The 20,339-nt window shown below is 51.2% G+C and overlaps 29 non-coding genes across 29 annotated transcripts; 10 read left to right on the top strand and 19 right to left on the bottom strand.

The window, feature by feature from the left end:
- Positions 1 to 119: 119 nt before the first annotated feature.
- Positions 120 to 190, bottom strand: trnag-gcc (transfer RNA glycine (anticodon GCC)). Its single transcript has one exon. It is a non-coding gene; the product is annotated as a tRNA-Gly (tRNA).
- A 122-nt stretch (positions 191 to 312) lies between these two features.
- On the top strand, positions 313 to 384 carry trnae-cuc (transfer RNA glutamic acid (anticodon CUC)). Its single transcript has one exon. It is a non-coding gene; the product is annotated as a tRNA-Glu (tRNA).
- A 1,185-nt stretch (positions 385 to 1,569) lies between these two features.
- On the bottom strand, positions 1,570 to 1,642 carry trnam-cau (transfer RNA methionine (anticodon CAU)). The gene has a single exon. It is a non-coding gene; the product is annotated as a tRNA-Met (tRNA).
- A 590-nt stretch (positions 1,643 to 2,232) lies between these two features.
- Positions 2,233 to 2,303, bottom strand: trnag-gcc (transfer RNA glycine (anticodon GCC)). Its single transcript has one exon. It is a non-coding gene; the product is annotated as a tRNA-Gly (tRNA).
- Positions 2,304 to 2,425: 122 nt separating this feature from the next.
- Positions 2,426 to 2,497, top strand: trnae-cuc (transfer RNA glutamic acid (anticodon CUC)). Its single transcript has one exon. It is a non-coding gene; the product is annotated as a tRNA-Glu (tRNA).
- Positions 2,498 to 3,682: 1,185 nt separating this feature from the next.
- On the bottom strand, positions 3,683 to 3,755 carry trnam-cau (transfer RNA methionine (anticodon CAU)). The gene has a single exon. It is a non-coding gene; the product is annotated as a tRNA-Met (tRNA).
- Positions 3,756 to 4,345: 590 nt separating this feature from the next.
- Positions 4,346 to 4,416, bottom strand: trnag-gcc (transfer RNA glycine (anticodon GCC)). Its single transcript has one exon. It is a non-coding gene; the product is annotated as a tRNA-Gly (tRNA).
- A 122-nt stretch (positions 4,417 to 4,538) lies between these two features.
- Positions 4,539 to 4,610, top strand: trnae-cuc (transfer RNA glutamic acid (anticodon CUC)). The gene has a single exon. It is a non-coding gene; the product is annotated as a tRNA-Glu (tRNA).
- Positions 4,611 to 5,795: 1,185 nt separating this feature from the next.
- Positions 5,796 to 5,868, bottom strand: trnam-cau (transfer RNA methionine (anticodon CAU)). Its single transcript has one exon. It is a non-coding gene; the product is annotated as a tRNA-Met (tRNA).
- Positions 5,869 to 6,458: 590 nt separating this feature from the next.
- On the bottom strand, positions 6,459 to 6,529 carry trnag-gcc (transfer RNA glycine (anticodon GCC)). The gene has a single exon. It is a non-coding gene; the product is annotated as a tRNA-Gly (tRNA).
- A 122-nt stretch (positions 6,530 to 6,651) lies between these two features.
- Positions 6,652 to 6,723, top strand: trnae-cuc (transfer RNA glutamic acid (anticodon CUC)). The gene has a single exon. It is a non-coding gene; the product is annotated as a tRNA-Glu (tRNA).
- Positions 6,724 to 7,908: 1,185 nt separating this feature from the next.
- On the bottom strand, positions 7,909 to 7,981 carry trnam-cau (transfer RNA methionine (anticodon CAU)). Its single transcript has one exon. It is a non-coding gene; the product is annotated as a tRNA-Met (tRNA).
- A 590-nt stretch (positions 7,982 to 8,571) lies between these two features.
- On the bottom strand, positions 8,572 to 8,642 carry trnag-gcc (transfer RNA glycine (anticodon GCC)). Its single transcript has one exon. It is a non-coding gene; the product is annotated as a tRNA-Gly (tRNA).
- Positions 8,643 to 8,764: 122 nt separating this feature from the next.
- trnae-cuc (transfer RNA glutamic acid (anticodon CUC)) lies at positions 8,765 to 8,836 on the top strand. The gene has a single exon. It is a non-coding gene; the product is annotated as a tRNA-Glu (tRNA).
- Positions 8,837 to 10,021: 1,185 nt separating this feature from the next.
- On the bottom strand, positions 10,022 to 10,094 carry trnam-cau (transfer RNA methionine (anticodon CAU)). The gene has a single exon. It is a non-coding gene; the product is annotated as a tRNA-Met (tRNA).
- Positions 10,095 to 10,684: 590 nt separating this feature from the next.
- Positions 10,685 to 10,755, bottom strand: trnag-gcc (transfer RNA glycine (anticodon GCC)). Its single transcript has one exon. It is a non-coding gene; the product is annotated as a tRNA-Gly (tRNA).
- A 122-nt stretch (positions 10,756 to 10,877) lies between these two features.
- On the top strand, positions 10,878 to 10,949 carry trnae-cuc (transfer RNA glutamic acid (anticodon CUC)). Its single transcript has one exon. It is a non-coding gene; the product is annotated as a tRNA-Glu (tRNA).
- Positions 10,950 to 12,134: 1,185 nt separating this feature from the next.
- Positions 12,135 to 12,207, bottom strand: trnam-cau (transfer RNA methionine (anticodon CAU)). Its single transcript has one exon. It is a non-coding gene; the product is annotated as a tRNA-Met (tRNA).
- A 590-nt stretch (positions 12,208 to 12,797) lies between these two features.
- Positions 12,798 to 12,868, bottom strand: trnag-gcc (transfer RNA glycine (anticodon GCC)). Its single transcript has one exon. It is a non-coding gene; the product is annotated as a tRNA-Gly (tRNA).
- A 122-nt stretch (positions 12,869 to 12,990) lies between these two features.
- On the top strand, positions 12,991 to 13,062 carry trnae-cuc (transfer RNA glutamic acid (anticodon CUC)). Its single transcript has one exon. It is a non-coding gene; the product is annotated as a tRNA-Glu (tRNA).
- A 1,185-nt stretch (positions 13,063 to 14,247) lies between these two features.
- Positions 14,248 to 14,320, bottom strand: trnam-cau (transfer RNA methionine (anticodon CAU)). Its single transcript has one exon. It is a non-coding gene; the product is annotated as a tRNA-Met (tRNA).
- Positions 14,321 to 14,910: 590 nt separating this feature from the next.
- trnag-gcc (transfer RNA glycine (anticodon GCC)) lies at positions 14,911 to 14,981 on the bottom strand. Its single transcript has one exon. It is a non-coding gene; the product is annotated as a tRNA-Gly (tRNA).
- A 122-nt stretch (positions 14,982 to 15,103) lies between these two features.
- trnae-cuc (transfer RNA glutamic acid (anticodon CUC)) lies at positions 15,104 to 15,175 on the top strand. Its single transcript has one exon. It is a non-coding gene; the product is annotated as a tRNA-Glu (tRNA).
- A 1,185-nt stretch (positions 15,176 to 16,360) lies between these two features.
- Positions 16,361 to 16,433, bottom strand: trnam-cau (transfer RNA methionine (anticodon CAU)). Its single transcript has one exon. It is a non-coding gene; the product is annotated as a tRNA-Met (tRNA).
- A 590-nt stretch (positions 16,434 to 17,023) lies between these two features.
- Positions 17,024 to 17,094, bottom strand: trnag-gcc (transfer RNA glycine (anticodon GCC)). Its single transcript has one exon. It is a non-coding gene; the product is annotated as a tRNA-Gly (tRNA).
- A 122-nt stretch (positions 17,095 to 17,216) lies between these two features.
- On the top strand, positions 17,217 to 17,288 carry trnae-cuc (transfer RNA glutamic acid (anticodon CUC)). Its single transcript has one exon. It is a non-coding gene; the product is annotated as a tRNA-Glu (tRNA).
- Positions 17,289 to 18,473: 1,185 nt separating this feature from the next.
- On the bottom strand, positions 18,474 to 18,546 carry trnam-cau (transfer RNA methionine (anticodon CAU)). The gene has a single exon. It is a non-coding gene; the product is annotated as a tRNA-Met (tRNA).
- A 590-nt stretch (positions 18,547 to 19,136) lies between these two features.
- On the bottom strand, positions 19,137 to 19,207 carry trnag-gcc (transfer RNA glycine (anticodon GCC)). The gene has a single exon. It is a non-coding gene; the product is annotated as a tRNA-Gly (tRNA).
- A 122-nt stretch (positions 19,208 to 19,329) lies between these two features.
- Positions 19,330 to 19,401, top strand: trnae-cuc (transfer RNA glutamic acid (anticodon CUC)). Its single transcript has one exon. It is a non-coding gene; the product is annotated as a tRNA-Glu (tRNA).
- The last annotated feature ends 938 nt before the right edge of the window (positions 19,402 to 20,339 follow it).

Raw genomic sequence — 20,339 nt, forward strand, 5'->3', positions numbered from 1 at the left:
GATACGATGTCCAACCCAAGTTTGGTTTGCACAGGCTTCTTGTTCCAAATCTTGATGCCGTCTGGCCGTGACCGAGAACAAACTTAATGCCCCCCAAGACCCCACGCATAAAGGAACCGTGCATTGGCCGGGAATCGAACCCGGGTCTCCCGCGTGGCAGGCGAGAATTCTACCACTGAACCACCAATGCTCACACACGTGGCAGTTTTCTCAACGAATTCGCGCCATTGCCCAAGCGCTCCTCTCGAGGCGCAGCGGAAAATGTAGCCCGATACACCCACGCGTCACTCATCAAGACACCTCTGTGGCAGCTCCCTGATGGTCTAGTGGTCAGGATTCGGCGCTCTCACCGCCGCGGCCCGGGTTCGATTCCCGTTCAGGGAAACTGTGTTTTGCCCCACCTCCGCCTTACCCGAAAGGGACAAGCGGTAGACAATGGATGGGTTGCCTTTGCCACGTACTGTGTATCAAGAGAGCCTCAAGGCACCATCTCCCCCCAAAACGGACCATTCCTTGAAGCCGTCAACAAATGAAGCAGAGTTGCCAGTTCTTCAAGCCCAGGATGAGCTGCCGTCTTGGAGGTGAAGGGTGTGACAGGACATCCAAAAAATGTGTGGCCGAACTGCGCATCAAAACATGCCTCCCGTGAGGATAGAGCTCAACACCGCCAGTTTTCGAGACTTGCGCATGGCAGGCGACAATTCTGCCGCTGAGCTAACAACCCTTGCATGTCCGCCAATTGTCCCGCTGAATTCGCGCTACTGTCCAAACTCTCCTCTCCAGACGCTTAAAATGGATGCACAAACTCTGCCACGTACTGCGCATCAAAGCACATCGCTTGCGTGAGGCTACAAGTCACTACCTTCTGATTTCGTGATTCACATGTGGCAGGCGACAGTTCTAACGCTCAGCCACCAGCCCTTACAAGTCTGCCAATTGTCTCGTCGAATTCGCGCCACTCTCCAAAGTCTACTCTCAACAACATCTTGACTTAATGCAGATACGATGTCCAACCCAAGTTTGGTTTGCATAGACTTCTTGTTCCAACTTAACAGTCAGGCAAGAATGACTTCAAATTATCCCTCTCCATGGACCCTGTTGGCAAAGGAACTCCAGGCAACCTCCAGAGACTCAGCTCGGGAGCTGCTGATAACCAATTATCAGCCCTTGTTCATCCGCTTCCAATGCAAAGACATTCCTAACCCTACCTGGACAAAGTGTCCTAGAAGAAATAACAGGTAGGAGTCATTTGGGAGCCAACGTGTGGTGCCCCGCAATTCTGACCTGAGAAAAGAAAGAGGAATTGTGGTGAAAGTTGGATGAAGTGGTTTCAGAGGGCCGGCACACATCCATAGGGGAGGATCGCCTGCCACGTGTGAGTCTTGAAATCAAACAGATGGGAAGGCTTTCCACGGTCAATGGCAGAATGATTTGGATTGATCCCTGTTCTAGATCTCGCATCGGAGGAGGCTGAAAATCCACTACAAAGGAGTGGTTCTAAGGCTCCAGCGTCCTCGAAATGGGTAGAAGAGGTACAAAATGGATGGACCAACTCTGTACCAAAACACCTGCCTCGTGTGAGGCTCGAACTCACGACCTTCAGATTATGAGACTGACGCGCTGCCTACTGCGCCAACGAGGCTGACAGGGAACCTGAAAATGGACGATTTCTCGCAGCTGCACAGAAATGAAATTCAGCTTGGCCAAACAAAGGTGAGTCCCCAGGTATTTAAGCCCTGAACGGGTTTTGGAGGTGAAGAGTGCCACAGGAGATCCTAAAAACGGTGTTTTGACCCAGCTCCGGCTTACCTGAAAGGGACAAGCGGTAGACAATGGATGGGTTGCCTTTGCCACGTACTGTGTATCAAGCGAGGCTCAAGACACCATCTTCCCCCAAAACGGACCATTCTTCTTTTGTCTCGTAGTGCCGTCTTAAGTTAAATTCCTTAATTACAGCCACATTAGCTCCACTAATAAGACACACGGGTTTACCAGCAATGCCTGTAAACATATATTCAGTCACCCACTGGCGCTGGCAGGCGACAATTCTAAGTCTGCCAATTGTCCCGCCACTGTCCAAAGTCTCCTCTCAACAACATCTTGACTTAATGCAGATACGATGTCCAACCCAAGTTTGGTTTGCACAGGCTTCTTGTTCCAAATCTTGATGCCGTCTGGCCGTGACCGAGAACAAACTTAATGCCCCCCAAGACCCCACGCATAAAGGAACCGTGCATTGGCCGGGAATCGAACCCGGGTCTCCCGCGTGGCAGGCGAGAATTCTACCACTGAACCACCAATGCTCACACACGTGGCAGTTTTCTCAACGAATTCGCGCCATTGCCCAAGCGCTCCTCTCGAGGCGCAGCGGAAAATGTAGCCCGATACACCCACGCGTCACTCATCAAGACACCTCTGTGGCAGCTCCCTGATGGTCTAGTGGTCAGGATTCGGCGCTCTCACCGCCGCGGCCCGGGTTCGATTCCCGGTCAGGGAAACTGTGTTTTGCCCCACCTCCGCCTTACCCGAAAGGGACAAGCGGTAGACAATGGATGGGTTGCCTTTGCCACGTACTGTGTATCAAGAGAGCCTCAAGGCACCATCTCCCCCCAAAACGGACCATTCCTTGAAGCCGTCAACAAATGAAGCAGAGTTGCCAGTTCTTCAAGCCCAGGATGAGCTGCCGTCTTGGAGGTGAAGGGTGTGACAGGACATCCAAAAAATGTGTGGCCGAACTGCGCATCAAAACATGCCTCCCGTGAGGATAGAGCTCAACACCGCCAGTTTTCGAGACTTGCGCATGGCAGGCGACAATTCTGCCGCTGAGCTAACAACCCTTGCATGTCCGCCAATTGTCCCGCTGAATTCGCGCTACTGTCCAAACTCTCCTCTCCAGACGCTTAAAATGGATGCACAAACTCTGCCACGTACTGCGCATCAAAGCACATCGCTTGCGTGAGGCTACAAGTCACTACCTTCTGATTTCGTGATTCACATGTGGCAGGCGACAGTTCTAACGCTCAGCCACCAGCCCTTACAAGTCTGCCAATTGTCTCGTCGAATTCGCGCCACTCTCCAAAGTCTACTCTCAACAACATCTTGACTTAATGCAGATACGATGTCCAACCCAAGTTTGGTTTGCATAGACTTCTTGTTCCAACTTAACAGTCAGGCAAGAATGACTTCAAATTATCCCTCTCCATGGACCCTGTTGGCAAAGGAACTCCAGGCAACCTCCAGAGACTCAGCTCGGGAGCTGCTGATAACCAATTATCAGCCCTTGTTCATCCGCTTCCAATGCAAAGACATTCCTAACCCTACCTGGACAAAGTGTCCTAGAAGAAATAACAGGTAGGAGTCATTTGGGAGCCAACGTGTGGTGCCCCGCAATTCTGACCTGAGAAAAGAAAGAGGAATTGTGGTGAAAGTTGGATGAAGTGGTTTCAGAGGGCCGGCACACATCCATAGGGGAGGATCGCCTGCCACGTGTGAGTCTTGAAATCAAACAGATGGGAAGGCTTTCCACGGTCAATGGCAGAATGATTTGGATTGATCCCTGTTCTAGATCTCGCATCGGAGGAGGCTGAAAATCCACTACAAAGGAGTGGTTCTAAGGCTCCAGCGTCCTCGAAATGGGTAGAAGAGGTACAAAATGGATGGACCAACTCTGTACCAAAACACCTGCCTCGTGTGAGGCTCGAACTCACGACCTTCAGATTATGAGACTGACGCGCTGCCTACTGCGCCAACGAGGCTGACAGGGAACCTGAAAATGGACGATTTCTCGCAGCTGCACAGAAATGAAATTCAGCTTGGCCAAACAAAGGTGAGTCCCCAGGTATTTAAGCCCTGAACGGGTTTTGGAGGTGAAGAGTGCCACAGGAGATCCTAAAAACGGTGTTTTGACCCAGCTCCGGCTTACCTGAAAGGGACAAGCGGTAGACAATGGATGGGTTGCCTTTGCCACGTACTGTGTATCAAGCGAGGCTCAAGACACCATCTTCCCCCAAAACGGACCATTCTTCTTTTGTCTCGTAGTGCCGTCTTAAGTTAAATTCCTTAATTACAGCCACATTAGCTCCACTAATAAGACACACGGGTTTACCAGCAATGCCTGTAAACATATATTCAGTCACCCACTGGCGCTGGCAGGCGACAATTCTAAGTCTGCCAATTGTCCCGCCACTGTCCAAAGTCTCCTCTCAACAACATCTTGACTTAATGCAGATACGATGTCCAACCCAAGTTTGGTTTGCACAGGCTTCTTGTTCCAAATCTTGATGCCGTCTGGCCGTGACCGAGAACAAACTTAATGCCCCCCAAGACCCCACGCATAAAGGAACCGTGCATTGGCCGGGAATCGAACCCGGGTCTCCCGCGTGGCAGGCGAGAATTCTACCACTGAACCACCAATGCTCACACACGTGGCAGTTTTCTCAACGAATTCGCGCCATTGCCCAAGCGCTCCTCTCGAGGCGCAGCGGAAAATGTAGCCCGATACACCCACGCGTCACTCATCAAGACACCTCTGTGGCAGCTCCCTGATGGTCTAGTGGTCAGGATTCGGCGCTCTCACCGCCGCGGCCCGGGTTCGATTCCCGTTCAGGGAAACTGTGTTTTGCCCCACCTCCGCCTTACCCGAAAGGGACAAGCGGTAGACAATGGATGGGTTGCCTTTGCCACGTACTGTGTATCAAGAGAGCCTCAAGGCACCATCTCCCCCCAAAACGGACCATTCCTTGAAGCCGTCAACAAATGAAGCAGAGTTGCCAGTTCTTCAAGCCCAGGATGAGCTGCCGTCTTGGAGGTGAAGGGTGTGACAGGACATCCAAAAAATGTGTGGCCGAACTGCGCATCAAAACATGCCTCCCGTGAGGATAGAGCTCAACACCGCCAGTTTTCGAGACTTGCGCATGGCAGGCGACAATTCTGCCGCTGAGCTAACAACCCTTGCATGTCCGCCAATTGTCCCGCTGAATTCGCGCTACTGTCCAAACTCTCCTCTCCAGACGCTTAAAATGGATGCACAAACTCTGCCACGTACTGCGCATCAAAGCACATCGCTTGCGTGAGGCTACAAGTCACTACCTTCTGATTTCGTGATTCACATGTGGCAGGCGACAGTTCTAACGCTCAGCCACCAGCCCTTACAAGTCTGCCAATTGTCTCGTCGAATTCGCGCCACTCTCCAAAGTCTACTCTCAACAACATCTTGACTTAATGCAGATACGATGTCCAACCCAAGTTTGGTTTGCATAGACTTCTTGTTCCAACTTAACAGTCAGGCAAGAATGACTTCAAATTATCCCTCTCCATGGACCCTGTTGGCAAAGGAACTCCAGGCAACCTCCAGAGACTCAGCTCGGGAGCTGCTGATAACCAATTATCAGCCCTTGTTCATCCGCTTCCAATGCAAAGACATTCCTAACCCTACCTGGACAAAGTGTCCTAGAAGAAATAACAGGTAGGAGTCATTTGGGAGCCAACGTGTGGTGCCCCGCAATTCTGACCTGAGAAAAGAAAGAGGAATTGTGGTGAAAGTTGGATGAAGTGGTTTCAGAGGGCCGGCACACATCCATAGGGGAGGATCGCCTGCCACGTGTGAGTCTTGAAATCAAACAGATGGGAAGGCTTTCCACGGTCAATGGCAGAATGATTTGGATTGATCCCTGTTCTAGATCTCGCATCGGAGGAGGCTGAAAATCCACTACAAAGGAGTGGTTCTAAGGCTCCAGCGTCCTCGAAATGGGTAGAAGAGGTACAAAATGGATGGACCAACTCTGTACCAAAACACCTGCCTCGTGTGAGGCTCGAACTCACGACCTTCAGATTATGAGACTGACGCGCTGCCTACTGCGCCAACGAGGCTGACAGGGAACCTGAAAATGGACGATTTCTCGCAGCTGCACAGAAATGAAATTCAGCTTGGCCAAACAAAGGTGAGTCCCCAGGTATTTAAGCCCTGAACGGGTTTTGGAGGTGAAGAGTGCCACAGGAGATCCTAAAAACGGTGTTTTGACCCAGCTCCGGCTTACCTGAAAGGGACAAGCGGTAGACAATGGATGGGTTGCCTTTGCCACGTACTGTGTATCAAGCGAGGCTCAAGACACCATCTTCCCCCAAAACGGACCATTCTTCTTTTGTCTCGTAGTGCCGTCTTAAGTTAAATTCCTTAATTACAGCCACATTAGCTCCACTAATAAGACACACGGGTTTACCAGCAATGCCTGTAAACATATATTCAGTCACCCACTGGCGCTGGCAGGCGACAATTCTAAGTCTGCCAATTGTCCCGCCACTGTCCAAAGTCTCCTCTCAACAACATCTTGACTTAATGCAGATACGATGTCCAACCCAAGTTTGGTTTGCACAGGCTTCTTGTTCCAAATCTTGATGCCGTCTGGCCGTGACCGAGAACAAACTTAATGCCCCCCAAGACCCCACGCATAAAGGAACCGTGCATTGGCCGGGAATCGAACCCGGGTCTCCCGCGTGGCAGGCGAGAATTCTACCACTGAACCACCAATGCTCACACACGTGGCAGTTTTCTCAACGAATTCGCGCCATTGCCCAAGCGCTCCTCTCGAGGCGCAGCGGAAAATGTAGCCCGATACACCCACGCGTCACTCATCAAGACACCTCTGTGGCAGCTCCCTGATGGTCTAGTGGTCAGGATTCGGCGCTCTCACCGCCGCGGCCCGGGTTCGATTCCCGGTCAGGGAAACTGTGTTTTGCCCCACCTCCGCCTTACCCGAAAGGGACAAGCGGTAGACAATGGATGGGTTGCCTTTGCCACGTACTGTGTATCAAGAGAGCCTCAAGGCACCATCTCCCCCCAAAACGGACCATTCCTTGAAGCCGTCAACAAATGAAGCAGAGTTGCCAGTTCTTCAAGCCCAGGATGAGCTGCCGTCTTGGAGGTGAAGGGTGTGACAGGACATCCAAAAAATGTGTGGCCGAACTGCGCATCAAAACATGCCTCCCGTGAGGATAGAGCTCAACACCGCCAGTTTTCGAGACTTGCGCATGGCAGGCGACAATTCTGCCGCTGAGCTAACAACCCTTGCATGTCCGCCAATTGTCCCGCTGAATTCGCGCTACTGTCCAAACTCTCCTCTCCAGACGCTTAAAATGGATGCACAAACTCTGCCACGTACTGCGCATCAAAGCACATCGCTTGCGTGAGGCTACAAGTCACTACCTTCTGATTTCGTGATTCACATGTGGCAGGCGACAGTTCTAACGCTCAGCCACCAGCCCTTACAAGTCTGCCAATTGTCTCGTCGAATTCGCGCCACTCTCCAAAGTCTACTCTCAACAACATCTTGACTTAATGCAGATACGATGTCCAACCCAAGTTTGGTTTGCATAGACTTCTTGTTCCAACTTAACAGTCAGGCAAGAATGACTTCAAATTATCCCTCTCCATGGACCCTGTTGGCAAAGGAACTCCAGGCAACCTCCAGAGACTCAGCTCGGGAGCTGCTGATAACCAATTATCAGCCCTTGTTCATCCGCTTCCAATGCAAAGACATTCCTAACCCTACCTGGACAAAGTGTCCTAGAAGAAATAACAGGTAGGAGTCATTTGGGAGCCAACGTGTGGTGCCCCGCAATTCTGACCTGAGAAAAGAAAGAGGAATTGTGGTGAAAGTTGGATGAAGTGGTTTCAGAGGGCCGGCACACATCCATAGGGGAGGATCGCCTGCCACGTGTGAGTCTTGAAATCAAACAGATGGGAAGGCTTTCCACGGTCAATGGCAGAATGATTTGGATTGATCCCTGTTCTAGATCTCGCATCGGAGGAGGCTGAAAATCCACTACAAAGGAGTGGTTCTAAGGCTCCAGCGTCCTCGAAATGGGTAGAAGAGGTACAAAATGGATGGACCAACTCTGTACCAAAACACCTGCCTCGTGTGAGGCTCGAACTCACGACCTTCAGATTATGAGACTGACGCGCTGCCTACTGCGCCAACGAGGCTGACAGGGAACCTGAAAATGGACGATTTCTCGCAGCTGCACAGAAATGAAATTCAGCTTGGCCAAACAAAGGTGAGTCCCCAGGTATTTAAGCCCTGAACGGGTTTTGGAGGTGAAGAGTGCCACAGGAGATCCTAAAAACGGTGTTTTGACCCAGCTCCGGCTTACCTGAAAGGGACAAGCGGTAGACAATGGATGGGTTGCCTTTGCCACGTACTGTGTATCAAGCGAGGCTCAAGACACCATCTTCCCCCAAAACGGACCATTCTTCTTTTGTCTCGTAGTGCCGTCTTAAGTTAAATTCCTTAATTACAGCCACATTAGCTCCACTAATAAGACACACGGGTTTACCAGCAATGCCTGTAAACATATATTCAGTCACCCACTGGCGCTGGCAGGCGACAATTCTAAGTCTGCCAATTGTCCCGCCACTGTCCAAAGTCTCCTCTCAACAACATCTTGACTTAATGCAGATACGATGTCCAACCCAAGTTTGGTTTGCACAGGCTTCTTGTTCCAAATCTTGATGCCGTCTGGCCGTGACCGAGAACAAACTTAATGCCCCCCAAGACCCCACGCATAAAGGAACCGTGCATTGGCCGGGAATCGAACCCGGGTCTCCCGCGTGGCAGGCGAGAATTCTACCACTGAACCACCAATGCTCACACACGTGGCAGTTTTCTCAACGAATTCGCGCCATTGCCCAAGCGCTCCTCTCGAGGCGCAGCGGAAAATGTAGCCCGATACACCCACGCGTCACTCATCAAGACACCTCTGTGGCAGCTCCCTGATGGTCTAGTGGTCAGGATTCGGCGCTCTCACCGCCGCGGCCCGGGTTCGATTCCCGGTCAGGGAAACTGTGTTTTGCCCCACCTCCGCCTTACCCGAAAGGGACAAGCGGTAGACAATGGATGGGTTGCCTTTGCCACGTACTGTGTATCAAGAGAGCCTCAAGGCACCATCTCCCCCCAAAACGGACCATTCCTTGAAGCCGTCAACAAATGAAGCAGAGTTGCCAGTTCTTCAAGCCCAGGATGAGCTGCCGTCTTGGAGGTGAAGGGTGTGACAGGACATCCAAAAAATGTGTGGCCGAACTGCGCATCAAAACATGCCTCCCGTGAGGATAGAGCTCAACACCGCCAGTTTTCGAGACTTGCGCATGGCAGGCGACAATTCTGCCGCTGAGCTAACAACCCTTGCATGTCCGCCAATTGTCCCGCTGAATTCGCGCTACTGTCCAAACTCTCCTCTCCAGACGCTTAAAATGGATGCACAAACTCTGCCACGTACTGCGCATCAAAGCACATCGCTTGCGTGAGGCTACAAGTCACTACCTTCTGATTTCGTGATTCACATGTGGCAGGCGACAGTTCTAACGCTCAGCCACCAGCCCTTACAAGTCTGCCAATTGTCTCGTCGAATTCGCGCCACTCTCCAAAGTCTACTCTCAACAACATCTTGACTTAATGCAGATACGATGTCCAACCCAAGTTTGGTTTGCATAGACTTCTTGTTCCAACTTAACAGTCAGGCAAGAATGACTTCAAATTATCCCTCTCCATGGACCCTGTTGGCAAAGGAACTCCAGGCAACCTCCAGAGACTCAGCTCGGGAGCTGCTGATAACCAATTATCAGCCCTTGTTCATCCGCTTCCAATGCAAAGACATTCCTAACCCTACCTGGACAAAGTGTCCTAGAAGAAATAACAGGTAGGAGTCATTTGGGAGCCAACGTGTGGTGCCCCGCAATTCTGACCTGAGAAAAGAAAGAGGAATTGTGGTGAAAGTTGGATGAAGTGGTTTCAGAGGGCCGGCACACATCCATAGGGGAGGATCGCCTGCCACGTGTGAGTCTTGAAATCAAACAGATGGGAAGGCTTTCCACGGTCAATGGCAGAATGATTTGGATTGATCCCTGTTCTAGATCTCGCATCGGAGGAGGCTGAAAATCCACTACAAAGGAGTGGTTCTAAGGCTCCAGCGTCCTCGAAATGGATAGAAGAGGTACAAAATGGATGGACCAACTCTGTACCAAAACACCTGCCTCGTGTGAGGCTCGAACTCACGACCTTCAGATTATGAGACTGACGCGCTGCCTACTGCGCCAACGAGGCTGACAGGGAACCTGAAAATGGACGATTTCTCGCAGCTGCACAGAAATGAAATTCAGCTTGGCCAAACAAAGGTGAGTCCCCAGGTATTTAAGCCCTGAACGGGTTTTGGAGGTGAAGAGTGCCACAGGAGATCCTAAAAACGGTGTTTTGACCCAGCTCCGGCTTACCTGAAAGGGACAAGCGGTAGACAATGGATGGGTTGCCTTTGCCACGTACTGTGTATCAAGCGAGGCTCAAGACACCATCTTCCCCCAAAACGGACCATTCTTCTTTTGTCTCGTAGTGCCGTCTTAAGTTAAATTCCTTAATTACAGCCACATTAGCTCCACTAATAAGACACACGGGTTTACCAGCAATGCCTGTAAACATATATTCAGTCACCCACTGGCGCTGGCAGGCGACAATTCTAAGTCTGCCAATTGTCCCGCCACTGTCCAAAGTCTCCTCTCAACAACATCTTGACTTAATGCAGATACGATGTCCAACCCAAGTTTGGTTTGCACAGGCTTCTTGTTCCAAATCTTGATGCCGTCTGGCCGTGACCGAGAACAAACTTAATGCCCCCCAAGACCCCACGCATAAAGGAACCGTGCATTGGCCGGGAATCGAACCCGGGTCTCCCGCGTGGCAGGCGAGAATTCTACCACTGAACCACCAATGCTCACACACGTGGCAGTTTTCTCAACGAATTCGCGCCATTGCCCAAGCGCTCCTCTCGAGGCGCAGCGGAAAATGTAGCCCGATACACCCACGCGTCACTCATCAAGACACCTCTGTGGCAGCTCCCTGATGGTCTAGTGGTCAGGATTCGGCGCTCTCACCGCCGCGGCCCGGGTTCGATTCCCGGTCAGGGAAACTGTGTTTTGCCCCACCTCCGCCTTACCCGAAAGGGACAAGCGGTAGACAATGGATGGGTTGCCTTTGCCACGTACTGTGTATCAAGAGAGCCTCAAGGCACCATCTCCCCCCAAAACGGACCATTCCTTGAAGCCGTCAACAAATGAAGCAGAGTTGCCAGTTCTTCAAGCCCAGGATGAGCTGCCGTCTTGGAGGTGAAGGGTGTGACAGGACATCCAAAAAATGTGTGGCCGAACTGCGCATCAAAACATGCCTCCCGTGAGGATAGAGCTCAACACCGCCAGTTTTCGAGACTTGCGCATGGCAGGCGACAATTCTGCCGCTGAGCTAACAACCCTTGCATGTCCGCCAATTGTCCCGCTGAATTCGCGCTACTGTCCAAACTCTCCTCTCCAGACGCTTAAAATGGATGCACAAACTCTGCCACGTACTGCGCATCAAAGCACATCGCTTGCGTGAGGCTACAAGTCACTACCTTCTGATTTCGTGATTCACATGTGGCAGGCGACAGTTCTAACGCTCAGCCACCAGCCCTTACAAGTCTGCCAATTGTCTCGTCGAATTCGCGCCACTCTCCAAAGTCTACTCTCAACAACATCTTGACTTAATGCAGATACGATGTCCAACCCAAGTTTGGTTTGCATAGACTTCTTGTTCCAACTTAACAGTCAGGCAAGAATGACTTCAAATTATCCCTCTCCATGGACCCTGTTGGCAAAGGAACTCCAGGCAACCTCCAGAGACTCAGCTCGGGAGCTGCTGATAACCAATTATCAGCCCTTGTTCATCCGCTTCCAATGCAAAGACATTCCTAACCCTACCTGGACAAAGTGTCCTAGAAGAAATAACAGGTAGGAGTCATTTGGGAGCCAACGTGTGGTGCCCCGCAATTCTGACCTGAGAAAAGAAAGAGGAATTGTGGTGAAAGTTGGATGAAGTGGTTTCAGAGGGCCGGCACACATCCATAGGGGAGGATCGCCTGCCACGTGTGAGTCTTGAAATCAAACAGATGGGAAGGCTTTCCACGGTCAATGGCAGAATGATTTGGATTGATCCCTGTTCTAGATCTCGCATCGGAGGAGGCTGAAAATCCACTACAAAGGAGTGGTTCTAAGGCTCCAGCGTCCTCGAAATGGGTAGAAGAGGTACAAAATGGATGGACCAACTCTGTACCAAAACACCTGCCTCGTGTGAGGCTCGAACTCACGACCTTCAGATTATGAGACTGACGCGCTGCCTACTGCGCCAACGAGGCTGACAGGGAACCTGAAAATGGACGATTTCTCGCAGCTGCACAGAAATGAAATTCAGCTTGGCCAAACAAAGGTGAGTCCCCAGGTATTTAAGCCCTGAACGGGTTTTGGAGGTGAAGAGTGCCACAGGAGATCCTAAAAACGGTGTTTTGACCCAGCTCCGGCTTACCTGAAAGGGACAAGCGGTAGACAATGGATGGGTTGCCTTTGCCACGTACTGTGTATCAAGCGAGGCTCAAGACACCATCTTCCCCCAAAACGGACCATTCTTCTTTTGTCTCGTAGTGCCGTCTTAAGTTAAATTCCTTAATTACAGCCACATTAGCTCCACTAATAAGACACACGGGTTTACCAGCAATGCCTGTAAACATATATTCAGTCACCCACTGGCGCTGGCAGGCGACAATTCTAAGTCTGCCAATTGTCCCGCCACTGTCCAAAGTCTCCTCTCAACAACATCTTGACTTAATGCAGATACGATGTCCAACCCAAGTTTGGTTTGCACAGGCTTCTTGTTCCAAATCTTGATGCCGTCTGGCCGTGACCGAGAACAAACTTAATGCCCCCCAAGACCCCACGCATAAAGGAACCGTGCATTGGCCGGGAATCGAACCCGGGTCTCCCGCGTGGCAGGCGAGAATTCTACCACTGAACCACCAATGCTCACACACGTGGCAGTTTTCTCAACGAATTCGCGCCATTGCCCAAGCGCTCCTCTCGAGGCGCAGCGGAAAATGTAGCCCGATACACCCACGCGTCACTCATCAAGACACCTCTGTGGCAGCTCCCTGATGGTCTAGTGGTCAGGATTCGGCGCTCTCACCGCCGCGGCCCGGGTTCGATTCCCGGTCAGGGAAACTGTGTTTTGCCCCACCTCCGCCTTACCCGAAAGGGACAAGCGGTAGACAATGGATGGGTTGCCTTTGCCACGTACTGTGTATCAAGAGAGCCTCAAGGCACCATCTCCCCCCAAAACGGACCATTCCTTGAAGCCGTCAACAAATGAAGCAGAGTTGCCAGTTCTTCAAGCCCAGGATGAGCTGCCGTCTTGGAGGTGAAGGGTGTGACAGGACATCCAAAAAATGTGTGGCCGAACTGCGCATCAAAACATGCCTCCCGTGAGGATAGAGCTCAACACCGCCAGTTTTCGAGACTTGCGCATGGCAGGCGACAATTCTACCGCTGAGCTAACAACCCTTGCATGTCCGCCAATTGTCCCGCTGAATTCGCGCTACTGTCCAAACTCTCCTCTCCAGACGCTTAAAATGGATGCACAAACTCTGCCACGTACTGCGCATCAAAGCACATCGCTTGCGTGAGGCTACAAGTCACTACCTTCTGATTTCGTGATTCACATGTGGCAGGCGACAGTTCTAACGCTCAGCCACCAGCCCTTACAAGTCTGCCAATTGTCTCGTCGAATTCGCGCCACTCTCCAAAGTCTACTCTCAACAACATCTTGACTTAATGCAGATACGATGTCCAACCCAAGTTTGGTTTGCATAGACTTCTTGTTCCAACTTAACAGTCAGGCAAGAATGACTTCAAATTATCCCTCTCCATGGACCCTGTTGGCAAAGGAACTCCAGGCAACCTCCAGAGACTCAGCTCGGGAGCTGCTGATAACCAATTATCAGCCCTTGTTCATCCGCTTCCAATGCAAAGACATTCCTAACCCTACCTGGACAAAGTGTCCTAGAAGAAATAACAGGTAGGAGTCATTTGGGAGCCAACGTGTGGTGCCCCGCAATTCTGACCTGAGAAAAGAAAGAGGAATTGTGGTGAAAGTTGGATGAAGTGGTTTCAGAGGGCCGGCACACATCCATAGGGGAGGATCGCCTGCCACGTGTGAGTCTTGAAATCAAACAGATGGGAAGGCTTTCCACGGTCAATGGCAGAATGATTTGGATTGATCCCTGTTCTAGATCTCGCATCGGAGGAGGCTGAAAATCCACTACAAAGGAGTGGTTCTAAGGCTCCAGCGTCCTCGAAATGGGTAGAAGAGGTACAAAATGGATGGACCAACTCTGTACCAAAACACCTGCCTCGTATGAGGCTCGAACTCACGACCTTCAGATTATGAGACTGACGCGCTGCCTACTGCGCCAACGAGGCTGACAGGGAACCTGAAAATGGACGATTTCTCGCAGCTGCACAGAAATGAAATTCAGCTTGGCCAAACAAAGGTGAGTCCCCAGGTATTTAAGCCCTGAACGGGTTTTGGAGGTGAAGAGTGCCACAGGAGATCCTAAAAACGGTGTTTTGACCCAGCTCCGGCTTACCTGAAAGGGACAAGCGGTAGACAATGGATGGGTTGCCTTTGCCACGTACTGTGTATCAAGCGAGGCTCAAGACACCATCTTCCCCCAAAACGGACCATTCTTCTTTTGTCTCGTAGTGCCGTCTTAAGTTAAATTCCTTAATTACAGCCACATTAGCTCCACTAATAAGACACACGGGTTTACCAGCAATGCCTGTAAACATATATTCAGTCACCCACTGGCGCTGGCAGGCGACAATTCTAAGTCTGCCAATTGTCCCGCCACTGTCCAAAGTCTCCTCTCAACAACATCTTGACTTAATGCAGATACGATGTCCAACCCAAGTTTGGTTTGCACAGGCTTCTTGTTCCAAATCTTGATGCCATCTGGCCGTGACCGAGAACAAACTTAATGCCCCCCAAGACCCCACGCATAAAGGAACCGTGTATTGGCCGGGAATCGAACCCGGGTCTCCCGCGTGGCAGGTGAGAATTCTACCACTGAACCACCAATGCTCACACATGTGGCAGTTTTCTCAACGAATTCGCGCCATTGCCCAAGCGCTCCTCTCGAGGCGCAGCGGAAAATGTAGCCCGATACACCCACGCGTCACTCATCAAGACACCTCTGTGGCAGCTCCCTGATGGTCTAGTGGTCAGGATTCGGCGCTCTCACCGCCGCGGCCCGGGTTCGATTCCCGGTCAGGGAAACTGTGTTTTGCCCCACCTCCGCCTTACCCGAAAGGGACAAGCGGTAGACAATGGATGGGTTGCCTTTGCCACGTACTGTGTATCAAGAGAGCCTCAAGGCACCATCTCCCCCCAAAACGGACCATTCCTTGAAGCCGTCAACAAATGAAGCAGAGTTGCCAGTTCTTCAAGCCCAGGATGAGCTGCCGTCTTGGAGGTGAAGGGTGTGACAGGACATCCAAAAAATGTGTGGCCGAACTGCGCATCAAAACATGCCTCCCGTGAGGATAGAGCTCAACACCGCCAGTTTTCGAGACTTGCGCATGGCAGGCGACAATTCTACCGCTGAGCTAACAACCCTTGCATGTCCGCCAATTGTCCCGCTGAATTCGCGCTACTGTCCAAACTCTCCTCTCCAGACGCTTAAAATGGATGCACAAACTCTGCCACGTACTGCGCATCAAAGCACATCGCTTGCGTGAGGCTACAAGTCACTACCTTCTGATTTCGTGATTCACATGTGGCAGGCGACAGTTCTAACGCTCAGCCACCAGCCCTTACAAGTCTGCCAATTGTCTCGTCGAATTCGCGCCACTCTCCAAAGTCTACTCTCAACAACATCTTGACTTAATGCAGATACGATGTCCAACCCAAGTTTGGTTTGCATAGACTTCTTGTTCCAACTTAACAGTCAGGCAAGAATGACTTCAAATTATCCCTCTCCATGGACCCTGTTGGCAAAGGAACTCCAGGCAACCTCCAGAGACTCAGCTCGGGAGCTGCTGATAACCAATTATCAGCCCTTGTTCATCCGCTTCCAATGCAAAGACATTCCTAACCCTACCTGGACAAAGTGTCCTAGAAGAAATAACAGGTAGGAGTCATTTGGGAGCCAACGTGTGGTGCCCCGCAATTCTGACCTGAGAAAAGAAAGAGGAATTGTGGTGAAAGTTGGATGAAGTGGTTTCAGAGGGCCGGCACACATCCATAGGGGAGGATCGCCTGCCACGTGTGAGTCTTGAAATCAAACAGATGGGAAGGCTTTCCACGGTCAATGGCAGAATGATTTGGATTGATCCCTGTTCTAGATCTCGCATCGGAGGAGGCTGAAAATCCACTACAAAGGAGTGGTTCTAAGGCTCCAGCGTCCTCGAAATGGATAGAAGAGGTACAAAATGGATGGACCAACTCTGTACCAAAACACCTGCCTCGTGTGAGGCTCGAACTCACGACCTTCAGATTATGAGACTGACGCGCTGCCTACTGCGCCAACGAGGCTGACAGGGAACCTGAAAATGGACGATTTCTCGCAGCTGCACAGAAATGAAATTCAGCTTGGCCAAACAAAGGTGAGTCCCCAGGTATTTAAGCCCTGAACGGGTTTTGGAGGTGAAGAGTGCCACAGGAGATCCTAAAAACGGTGTTTTGACCCAGCTCCGGCTTACCTGAAAGGGACAAGCGGTAGACAATGGATGGGTTGCCTTTGCCACGTACTGTGTATCAAGCGAGGCTCAAGACACCATCTTCCCCCAAAACGGACCATTCTTCTTTTGTCTCGTAGTGCCGTCTTAAGTTAAATTCCTTAATTACAGCCACATTAGCTCCACTAATAAGACACACGGGTTTACCAGCAATGCCTGTAAACATATATTCAGTCACCCACTGGCGCTGGCAGGCGACAATTCTAAGTCTGCCAATTGTCCCGCCACTGTCCAAAGTCTCCTCTCAACAACATCTTGACTTAATGCAGATACGATGTCCAACCCAAGTTTGGTTTGCACAGGCTTCTTGTTCCAAATCTTGATGCCATCTGGCCGTGACCGAGAACAAACTTAATGCCCCCCAAGACCCCACGCATAAAGGAACCGTGCATTGGCCGGGAATCGAACCCGGGTCTCCCGCGTGGCAGGCGAGAATTCTACCACTGAACCACCAATGCTCACACACGTGGCAGTTTTCTCAACGAATTCGCGCCATTGCCCAAGCGCTCCTCTCGAGGCGCAGCGGAAAATGTAGCCCGATACACCCACGCGTCACTCATCAAGACACCTCTGTGGCAGCTCCCTGATGGTCTAGTGGTCAGGATTCGGCGCTCTCACCGCCGCGGCCCGGGTTCGATTCCCGGTCAGGGAAACTGTGTTTTGCCCCACCTCCGCCTTACCCGAAAGGGACAAGCGGTAGACAATGGATGGGTTGCCTTTGCCACGTACTGTGTATCAAGAGAGCCTCAAGGCACCATCTCCCCCCAAAACGGACCATTCCTTGAAGCCGTCAACAAATGAAGCAGAGTTGCCAGTTCTTCAAGCCCAGGATGAGCTGCCGTCTTGGAGGTGAAGGGTGTGACAGGACATCCAAAAAATGTGTGGCCGAACTGCGCATCAAAACATGCCTCCCGTGAGGATAGAGCTCAACACCGCCAGTTTTCGAGACTTGCGCATGGCAGGCGACAATTCTGCCGCTGAGCTAACAACCCTTGCATGTCCGCCAATTGTCCCGCTGAATTCGCGCTACTGTCCAAACTCTCCTCTCCAGACGCTTAAAATGGATGCACAAACTCTGCCACGTACTGCGCATCAAAGCACATCGCTTGCGTGAGGCTACAAGTCACTACCTTCTGATTTCGTGATTCACATGTGGCAGGCGACAGTTCTAACGCTCAGCCACCAGCCCTTACAAGTCTGCCAATTGTCTCGTCGAATTCGCGCCACTCTCCAAAGTCTACTCTCAACAACATCTTGACTTAATGCAGATACGATGTCCAACCCAAGTTTGGTTTGCATAGACTTCTTGTTCCAACTTAACAGTCAGGCAAGAATGACTTCAAATTATCCCTCTCCATGGACCCTGTTGGCAAAGGAACTCCAGGCAACCTCCAGAGACTCAGCTCGGGAGCTGCTGATAACCAATTATCAGCCCTTGTTCATCCGCTTCCAATGCAAAGACATTCCTAACCCTACCTGGACAAAGTGTCCTAGAAGAAATAACAGGTAGGAGTCATTTGGGAGCCAACGTGTGGTGCCCCGCAATTCTGACCTGAGAAAAGAAAGAGGAATTGTGGTGAAAGTTGGATGAAGTGGTTTCAGAGGGCCGGCACACATCCATAGGGGAGGATCGCCTGCCACGTGTGAGTCTTGAAATCAAACAGATGGGAAGGCTTTCCACGGTCAATGGCAGAATGATTTGGATTGATCCCTGTTCTAGATCTCGCATCGGAGGAGGCTGAAAATCCACTACAAAGGAGTGGTTCTAAGGCTCCAGCGTCCTCGAAATGGGTAGAAGAGGTACAAAATGGATGGACCAACTCTGTACCAAAACACCTGCCTCGTGTGAGGCTCGAACTCACGACCTTCAGATTATGAGACTGACGCGCTGCCTACTGCGCCAACGAGGCTGACAGGGAACCTGAAAATGGACGATTTCTCGCAGCTGCACAGAAATGAAATTCAGCTTGGCCAAACAAAGGTGAGTCCCCAGGTATTTAAGCCCTGAACGGGTTTTGGAGGTGAAGAGTGCCACAGGAGATCCTAAAAACGGTGTTTTGACCCAGCTCCGGCTTACCTGAAAGGGACAAGCGGTAGACAATGGATGGGTTGCCTTTGCCACGTACTGTGTATCAAGCGAGGCTCAAGACACCATCTTCCCCCAAAACGGACCATTCTTCTTTTGTCTCGTAGTGCCGTCTTAAGTTAAATTCCTTAATTACAGCCACATTAGCTCCACTAATAAGACACACGGGTTTACCAGCAATGCCTGTAAACATATATTCAGTCACCCACTGGCGCTGGCAGGCGACAATTCTAAGTCTGCCAATTGTCCCGCCACTGTCCAAAGTCTCCTCTCAACAACATCTTGACTTAATGCAGATACGATGTCCAACCCAAGTTTGGTTTGCACAGGCTTCTTGTTCCAAATCTTGATGCCGTCTGGCCGTGACCGAGAACAAACTTAATGCCCCCCAAGACCCCACGCATAAAGGAACCGTGTATTGGCCGGGAATCGAACCCGGGTCTCCCGCGTGGCAGGCGAGAATTCTACCACTGAACCACCAATGCTCACACACGTGGCAGTTTTCTCAACGAATTCGCGCCATTGCCCAAGCGCTCCTCTCGAGGCGCAGCGGAAAATGTAGCCCGATACACCCACGCGTCACTCATCAAGACACCTCTGTGGCAGCTCCCTGATGGTCTAGTGGTCAGGATTCGGCGCTCTCACCGCCGCGGCCCGGGTTCGATTCCCGGTCAGGGAAACTGTGTTTTGCCCCACCTCCGCCTTACCCGAAAGGGACAAGCGGTAGACAATGGATGGGTTGCCTTTGCCACGTACTGTGTATCAAGAGAGCCTCAAGGCACCATCTCCCCCCAAAACGGACCATTCCTTGAAGCCGTCAACAAATGAAGCAGAGTTGCCAGTTCTTCAAGCCCAGGATGAGCTGCCGTCTTGGAGGTGAAGGGTGTGACAGGACATCCAAAAAATGTGTGGCCGAACTGCGCATCAAAACATGCCTCCCGTGAGGATAGAGCTCAACACCGCCAGTTTTCGAGACTTGCGCATGGCAGGCGACAATTCTACCGCTGAGCTAACAACCCTTGCATGTCCGCCAATTGTCCCGCTGAATTCGCGCTACTGTCCAAACTCTCCTCTCCAGACGCTTAAAATGGATGCACAAACTCTGCCACGTACTGCGCATCAAAGCACATCGCTTGCGTGAGGCTACAAGTCACTACCTTCTGATTTCGTGATTCACATGTGGCAGGCGACAGTTCTAACGCTCAGCCACCAGCCCTTACAAGTCTGCCAATTGTCTCGTCGAATTCGCGCCACTCTCCAAAGTCTACTCTCAACAACATCTTGACTTAATGCAGATACGATGTCCAACCCAAGTTTGGTTTGCATAGACTTCTTGTTCCAACTTAACAGTCAGGCAAGAATGACTTCAAATTATCCCTCTCCATGGACCCTGTTGGCAAAGGAACTCCAGGCAACCTCCAGAGACTCAGCTCGGGAGCTGCTGATAACCAATTATCAGCCCTTGTTCATCCGCTTCCAATGCAAAGACATTCCTAACCCTACCTGGACAAAGTGTCCTAGAAGAAATAACAGGTAGGAGTCATTTGGGAGCCAACGTGTGGTGCCCCGCAATTCTGACCTGAGAAAAGAAAGAGGAATTGTGGTGAAAGTTGGATG

Source organism: Copadichromis virginalis, linkage group LG23 (assembly GCF_057382275.1).
Source record: "Copadichromis virginalis isolate Kocher_CV1m ecotype Utaka linkage group LG23, C_Virginalis_male_GT1.1, whole genome shotgun sequence".
NCBI classification, from domain to species: Eukaryota; Metazoa; Chordata; class Actinopteri; order Cichliformes; family Cichlidae; genus Copadichromis; species Copadichromis virginalis.